This window comes from Elaeis guineensis, chromosome 4, assembly GCF_000442705.2.
Source record: "Elaeis guineensis isolate ETL-2024a chromosome 4, EG11, whole genome shotgun sequence".
Taxonomy (NCBI): domain Eukaryota; kingdom Viridiplantae; phylum Streptophyta; class Magnoliopsida; order Arecales; family Arecaceae; genus Elaeis; species Elaeis guineensis.
Genome location: NC_025996.2, coordinates 19,410,436 through 19,419,603, shown reverse-complemented (window position 1 = coordinate 19,419,603; position 9,168 = coordinate 19,410,436).

The following is a 9,168-nucleotide window of genomic DNA, read 5'->3' as shown; positions in this document are numbered from 1 at the left end:
TGACTATCAGATCAAATCAGATTCGAAGTGATAGGGCCGAGGTTTCTTCATCGATTTCATAAAATCAAGTGGAGAGAGAAAATCAGAAGAGAAAATTCATGAGGTACAATTCGAATTGATCAGGTGACACAATCCAACATTATGATTGGTCCAATATCTTGAGTGGTGAAATCAACATGATAAAATCAAGTCATGACTAGATCGGGATCATGGATGATCAAATCTAAAGATTCATGGTCTGATCAAGGTGGGTGCCAGTACGCTGTCAGACAATCATGGATCAGGGTTCTTCATTAGAATCAGATCAGATTATTAAAAAAAATTTCTTCATTCACTAACCTTTTTAGAGAGAGAATCAATCAGGAAAGAGAATATTTTAGAGAGAGAAAATTCTAGAGAGAGAAAATTCTAGAGAGAGAAAACTCATCTTGAACTCCTCAGACGATATTATTCAATAAATTCGATCGATCAGATCAAATCATGCTAAGATTATCATGTGGACAATTCAATAAAATTATGAGAAATAAAATCTAAAAATACCTGACCTGATCAAAGTGGATGTCGGTGTACCGTCCGACGATCAAAGATCAAAAATTCATCACGAGGATCATTTAAATTCATCATCATTCTTCTCAAAATTTTAAAAATCTTAAGAGAGAGAAATAATCTAGAGAGAATTCTAGAGAGAGAAAGTAGAGAGAGAAAATAGAGAGAGAAAATCCAATTCTAGAGAGAGAAAATACTAGTTCAGGTGAAGAGAGAGAAACTCTCTTTCTCATATTTTATTATTTATATCATTATTTATTAATTAATTTTATTTTTCTTTCTTCTTTTCTTTCTTCTTTTTTTCTTTTTTTTTCTTTTTCTTCACGAAAGAGAGAGGAGAGAAAATCTTATTTATTATTATTATATTATTATTATATTATTTTCTACTTCTTTTTCTCTTTTTTTTTTCTTTTTCTTTTCTTTTTCTTTTTTTTTCTTTTCCTTCTTTTTCTTTTCTTTTCCTTTTTCTTTTCTTTTTCTTTTTTTTTCCTTCTTCTTCTTCTTTTCTTCTTCTCCCGTGGGTTCCTTTGGGCCAAAACAGGGGACCCTGAGGTCCCCTCGTTGGGTGGCCGGCCGGCGGTGCAGCCGGTATGGGGCGACCGTCGGCAGGAGGGGGTGACTCACCGATAAGAAGAGGGCCAAACCGGTGGTCGGCGGTGACCACCGGCATCGGCAAAATGACAAAAAAAGAAAATTCTTCCGCAACAAAATTCGGCGACTCCGGTCGTCGGCGAGCGTGCACATCGGCACGGAAAGGAAGGGGGAGAAGAGAGGAAGAGGAGGAGGCTTACCTCCGTCGCCGGCGAAGCTTTTCCGGCGAGAAATTGGATGGCACAGCGACGGGTCTCCGTGAGAAATTTCCGACGATTGCCGCCGTTTTGCTCCGGGATTTCTCGATGAGAGGAGAGAGGAGGGTTCTCTCCTTAAATAGAGCCGGAGGAAACTTGTTTCCGACTCCGATTAGAAGCCGGTGAACGGAGGAAGAAGACTCCCTTCGGGAGTTCTTCTCCTCTGTTTTCCTTCCTTTTTTTTTGTTTTGGGCTTTGGATTCGTTGCTTGGGCCGGGCCTCACATTCTTCTCCTCTAAAAGAAATTTCGTCCTCAAAAATTTTCTTGCCTGAGTCTTCATAGTTTCTTACTTGAAACTCATCCATAAATATTTCAATATTCTAATTCTTAATATAAATTCATTCTTAAATCATTCCATAAGGAAAAAGTAAATGCATCAAATATTGATCTGAACGAAATCATCCATTTTCTTATTTATCAAGATCACCATCTCAAAGATTTTTAATGTTTCAAGATTTCGAAATTATGATCTTATTTTCTGTAAAAATTAATATTCAATATCTCATGACTCAAATTAAAATCAAATCTATCTCTTGTGAATAGAAAAAGGTCAATGTCTCTATTCTTGCATAAGAACTTCATTCATCATCATTCATTTATTTATTTATTTATTTTAAAATATTAACCACTCTTAATTTCAACCCATCATAAGATAGAAAAACATACTTCTATGAATCATATGATGACATCCCAATTAATCAAAATTCAAAAATATTTTCTCTTATTCGTACTTTCAAAGGTTGAAGATTTATCATCTCATTCTCGAACTTTTGATATTTTAATTTTCGATACAACTTCATCATTAAGTCATTTCATAAAGATCAGTATCACCATTGTTGATTGAATCAATATCACTATTTTCTAGTCATCGAAATTTTCTTACTCAAACCCTCAAATTCTTAAATATTCTAATTCTTGAAGCAAATTTTATCATTAAGTCATTCCATAATAAAAATCAATAACTCAAAAATTGATCTAAATCAAAACTATATTTTTCAATGTCTCTATTCTAAGTAAGTATATCAATTTTCTTTATCTAAACATTAACAACTCTTAATTAATCGATTCATTATCAAATTATTATTATATATTTTTTTTAATATTATTCTTTCTAATATCAATAAATTTCTCGTATCAAACCATATCATCTATCATAATTCTTTAACTCAAAGGGTCAACATTCCTGACTTACTCAAAATAGTCCAGATTACTATGCTTCCGCTGCGCACTCTGATCTAACAATCAAAATTTTTTAGGTTCACCAAAAAAGTTTGATCAAATTATTTTTTTATCCTAAAATTTTAAATTTCAATTGAAATCAAAGATTAACTTTCGATTCTCATTCATACCTTTACTGGTGTACAATAATCTTGATTAACTCTTGAGTCCAATATCATATTTAAACCATCATATAGATTTACTATAATCAATATGAATCAAATCTCAATTCTCATATCAATTCAATTCGATAATTTTCAAACTAAAAATCTTTATAAGTCAAATTAATGGAGAAAAAAAAAATCCTTCGATGCTCCACCAAATTTGGACATAATCAGAATATATAAGAATTTCAAATCATTATTTTTTTCTAAAATTTTTATCATCAGGATCTTCAATATCTATCAAATATCCTTTTATAACAATCATACAAGCTTAAAAAAAAATCAAATCTCCATTTAATAGTAGATTCAATTAGGGACCTTGTTAACAAAAGCAAAGGAACTTCATATCAATTTCTAAATCCAAAATTTCTAAATTGTAAATTCACATGGATCCCTTGATCTGAAATAAATATAAATCAGATCTTAATCTAAAAAATATCAACCTCAACAATAATATCAGAAAATCTCTTGATCAACTTAGATACGAAATCTTTAAATTGAAATTTCATACACATCAGGTAGTCTCCAAGAGACATAATAAGATCTATTTTCTAGATCTAAGGATGATGATTAAAGATTCCAGTACGATGAATATCCTACAATCTCAAAATCAATTTCATCAATAAAAATAGTCTTCTTTGCAATATCTCCAAATATGCATTCATCCTAATATGCCACTTTATATATAATCCACATACCAAATTCAATTTCGATAAATATTCAAATCAAGCATCATAAAAAAAACTTTCTTAGTCCATTCTGGAATAACATTTTATTATCAAATCTTTATCTTGTCAATAATAGTCAACTTCTCAACTAAAAGTAATATCATAGTATTATTCTCACATCGAATTTGAACTTACGATTCACTTGAATAACCTATGATCAAATTAATAACCATAATACACAATAAAACTTTATGTCAATCCTTTTGTGATTACTTTCGATCAAGATCTAACTAATCATATCATGATCTATAGATCATCCATCATATTTTAAATTCTATATGTTATAATCTCTTGTGATCCTTTCATATATAATCCCAATATTTAATCAAAATTTATAAATATTTCTCCCACTATAATCATCAAAGATCTACACTATAATGTCCCTGGTGTCTATCCACTTACACCCATTCTATATCTGATTCTATGTTTCATAATTCATCCACTTATGCTCTGATACCATATTAATTGTCACGCCCCCGACCCGAGATTGTGAATTGAGGGTCATGGCAACCGCCGCATACTTATAGAAAATTCTTCCCATAAGCATGCAAGGCATCTTATCATGTTATCTTAAAACAACAGCGGAATAATTAGTCAATAATTTAAATCCAAAACATAACGACCTAAATTTTTTTTCTTTAATGTCTCAATAAATTCAACAATGATTCATAGACCTTACATCAAATTCAATAAGACTTTCAATCTAAAATAAAAGTATAGGGATTCTACTTCTGATCACTCTTCCATTCATATCTTGTATCATCTTAATTCCTCAACATCTGTAAAATCAGTAAAATAGGAGGTAATAAGCTAGACAGCCCAGTAAGCAATGATCACTTTTCAACAGATTTTATCAAGTATTTAAGTAAATCATCATTTATAGAAAATAAGCATATAGAGTTCATCAATTCGAAATCAATTTCAATTATGCAACATAATTCATGCCAAATTCATTTCTTTTTCAAAAATTCAAGTTTCTTTCGAAATTTCAATTTCTTTTGTTCTTCAATTTCTTTTCGTCAACCATGAGCTATGACCATATTTTCCCTGTGGCAGGGTCATAATACCGCATATCTGCTTGCGGTAGGCTGCGAATCATCTGGCAGCCATGTCCTTTGGAACCGCTGGTCTCGCTGGCGGTTTGTCGCTGGTCTCTCTGGCGACATGTCGCTGGTCTCGCTGGCGACATAAACCCTCAGGACAATCAATTGCCAACGTACATGCCCCCATTGGTAGGGTCCTTTACATAGTCAGGTTGTCAATTCTTATTGTTTCTTATATCATAATTCTTCATAAATCATGTTTCATATTCTAATTTTGATAATAAAACATATAATCATGTAGTATCGAAATCAATCAATATAATGCATCATGAAATCAATATGTTCAATCATGCTACATCATAACATTTCAAATAAGATATTTTCATAACAAAATACCATTCATCCAATTCATGCATCGTTTCACAAATCATGTCAGAAGAATACATTATAATTTGCCGATAAATCTAGAAAAAGTGAAACATTACTTACTTCGAACGCATTCCAATAAATCTACATAATTCTATAAATTTTATTTCAAAAATTCTATTCGTAGATCATATCGCGATATCCTATGATCAAATATCCACAATCCTATACAGAATCAATTTCAATAATTAGAAAGAATACGAATACCATATTTCAACGGTTTAGATTGGGTCCGATCATCTAATTTTATCTAATCAAAATCTAATTAGGACCTAAATGATCCAAAGTTTGACTATCAGATCAAATCGGATTCGAAGTGATAGGGCCGAGGTTTCTTCATCGATTTCATAAAATCAAGTGGAGAGAGAAAATCAGAGGAGAGAGAATTCATGAGGTACAATTCGAATTGATCAGGTGACACAATCCAACATTATGATTGGTCCAATATCTTGAGTGATGAAATCAACATGATTAAATCAAGTCATGACTAGATCGGGATCATGGATGATCAAATCTAAAGATTTATGGTCTGATCAAGGTGGGTGCCAGTACGTTGTCAGACAATCATGGATCAGGGTTCTTCATTAGAATAAGATCAGGATTATTAAAAGAAATTTCTTCATTCACTAATCTTTTTAGAGAGAGAATCAATCAGGAGAGAGAATATTTTAGAGAGAGAAAACTCATCTTGAACTCCTCAGACGATATTTTTCAACAAATTCGATCGATCAGATCAAATCATGCTAAGATTATCATGTGGACAATTCAATAAAATTATGATAAATAAAATCTAAAAATATCTGACCTGATCAAAGTGGATGTCGGTGTACCGTCCGATGATCAAAGATCAAAAATTCATCACGAGGATCATTTAAATTCATCATCATTCTTCTCAAAATTTTAAAAATCTTAAGAGAGAGAAATAATCTAGAGAAAAGATTCTAGAGAGAGAAAGTAGAGAGAAAAGATAGAGAGAGAAAGTCCAATTTTAGAGAGAGAAAATACTAGTTCAGGTTGAAGAGAGAGAGGGAAGAGAGAGAAACTCTCTTTCTCATATATTATTATTTATATCATTATTTATTAATTAATTTTATTTTTCTTTCTTCTTTTCTTTCTTCTTTTTTTCTTTTTTTTCTTTTTCTTCACGAAAGAGAGAGGAGAGAAAATCTTATTTATTATTATTATATTATTATTATATTATTTTTTGCTTTTTTTTCTCTTTTTTTTTTCTTTTTCCTTTTTTTTTCTTTTTCTTTTTTTTTCTTTTCCTTCTTTTTCTTTTCTTTTCCTTTTTCTTTTCTTTTTCTTTTTTTTTCCTTCTTCTTCTTCTTTTCTTCTTCTCCCGTGGGTTCCTTTGGGCCAAAACAGGAGACCCTGAGGTCCCCTCGTTGGGTGGCCGGCCGGTGTGGGGCGGCCGTCGGTAGGAGGGGGTGACTCGCCGATAAGAAGAGGGCCAAACCGGTGGTCGGCGGTGACCACCGGCGTCGGCAAAACGACAAAAAAAGAAAATTCTTCCGCAACAAAATCCGACGACTCCGGTCGCCGGCGAGCGTGCACATCGGCACGGGAAGGAAGGGGGTGAAGAGAGGAGGCTTACCTCCGTCGCCGGCGAAGCTTTTCCGGCGAGAAATTGGACGGCACAGCGATGGGTCTCCATGAGAAATTTCCGGCGATTGCCGTCGTTTTGCCCCGGGATTTCTCGATGAGAGGAGAGAGGAGGGTTCTCCTCCTTAAATAGAGCCGGAGGAAACTTGTTTCCGACTCCGATTAGGAGCCGGTGAACGGAGGAAGAAGACTCCCTTCGGGAGTTCTTCTCCTCTGTTTTCCTTCCTTTTTTTTGTTTTTTTTGTTTTGGGCTTTGGATTCGTTGCTTGGGCCGGGCCTCACAGATAAGGTCTCAAATCAATCATGCACTGCATAAAACTATGACAGGTGGAGTCCCTTGAGGTGGGCCAAAATGATGTAGTTGCTTGGTTATGGTTTCACCAGACTGAAGATATGGAATAACCACCATATATACTTCGAACTAGTCATAGTTGTTCACCAAGATTTTACTTTTGCCAAGTCATGCCACTTTAACTGCGAGACATGTTTTAACCCATGTAATTTGAAGGGCATCTTTATCTTGCCTGTTTCAATCACACCTCCATATAATTTTTAATTTTGTGTTAAAACTTAGATCGAGTCCAAGTTGGTCATGAATTTGATTACCACTTACCATATCTCAATCGGCATAACTTGGGTAACAAAAATGACAAACGAGAAATTTTAGAAGTGTAAGTTTCTTAAATGTATGGAAGTGTGAATTTTTCCTGAGACTCGCAGAAGTCTCTCAAACAAAGACAGTCAATTCTCAATAATAGTTCCCATGTTCTTCCACCATAAGCGGCATATAATCATGTTTATTATGAAGCAATTTACTGCATCATGCTAACTAGAATCCACTTAACATCACCTTTTTTTTTTTTCAAATATATTTAGAAGAAAAAGCTCCTATTGACAGCTATAAAATCCCAATCATTAGTAAGCCGGCATTTATTTCCTCTTTACGACTGGAAATTGAAAAAAAAAAAAATCAAAATTAGAACAAAGGTAAGGAGCTATCTTCATCAGCTTGCATGTCACGGTGTCACCGGTGGCACCATCCTTTCTATGTCCGGATGTCATAAACTTTGAGAAAAGGCGACACTACCAATGGAAAGCTGATATATTTAAATTTCTTCGGTTTTACGGAGCGGGATCACTTGGTCTGCTTCAAGCTTTTGGGGCACCAAGGAAGCTAAGTTGGAATATTGCATGCGTTACTCTTGGAGAGATGTCTCTTCATTATTGGTGCACTACTAGTGAAATATGCCAATCACCATACATATGTCTGACGTACGGGACCCACTTGGTCTTTTTTTTCTTTTTTGATATTTTAAATTTGATAACATTTTCTGCAACAAGATTGAAAAGCATGTGACAGGTGTTTTCGAAGCTGCCAGGCTCCAGCATTGTCCGTAATGATCTACTTGGTGGGATCATGCCGTATTACAAGTCTGGTGGAAATAAATTCAGAGATTTCTTCGGTCTCCAGCTTCTGTCTTGATGTGATATCCTGTACGTAGCTCGGTGAGAAGAGATGGGAAAGGTGGCAAGTAGAGAAGTAAGTGGGCCGGTCCTGGGTCAGCTACAGGTGCGATATTTAGACACATATCTTCGCATGCCAGGTTTCTATTCGAATATGCTCAAATTAGACCTAATACCACGATATCAGCATTTCACCTGAATGGTGTTGAGATCCCAACTGGGTCTGAAATTCCACTATATTTCAGGTCTTGGTTGTGTTTTTGTTAATCCAATTATTAGATAAATGTGGAATACATAGATGTGGTTTCTCGGAAACAAACCAGACCCATTTGGAGCAATAATTGGTGGTTGGGATTTTATGTTGAGCGTAATAGGCCGTATTGGGTGGTGGAGCAGGACAGAATAAGCTAGTTGTTTCGTCCGGTTCCAATATGGAGGCCAAAAAATGGGGGTGAGGATTTGCTCACCACATGCGCTCATGCTCCGACGGGGTCGGCACCGCCAATTGCACCTGGTGCATGCAATACGGAGGCTTCCATGAGAGGGTGGTAAATCGTCATTTGCCCACTTTTGGGAGCCTCGATATCCCTCTAATTACCATTCTACCCCTCCCTCTTATACCATGCATCCCTCGAAATAACATTATTTTCCCATAATTTTTAATATTTAAATATTAAATAATATTATTATTTATTCTTATGTATTATATAATATTTATGTAGCTAATTATTGATATTATTAACAACCAATTGCAATGTAATATTATTAATTATGATGTAGCAAAATTATTATGATTACTTAAGATTAACTTATAATATTATCTATTATATTTAGTCATCTTTTTACAGGTAGTGGAAGGGCAATTTTGTCCATACGAAAAAAAAATACTACTCATCTCTGAAATTTATTTCTCCATCTAAATGATATACTTTTCAAGCTTATCCATCCAATCAAACACATGGCACTCTTATTTTATAAAATAATATTCTTACTTTTTATATTTATCTAATTTTTTTCTTAATTTGGAAAATTTCTTTCCCAACCAGATGTAGCCTTAGAGTTTTTGTTGGCCGATAGAGTTTTGATATATTACAAAGAAGAGAAATAGAGTTCCGAAAAAGGTTA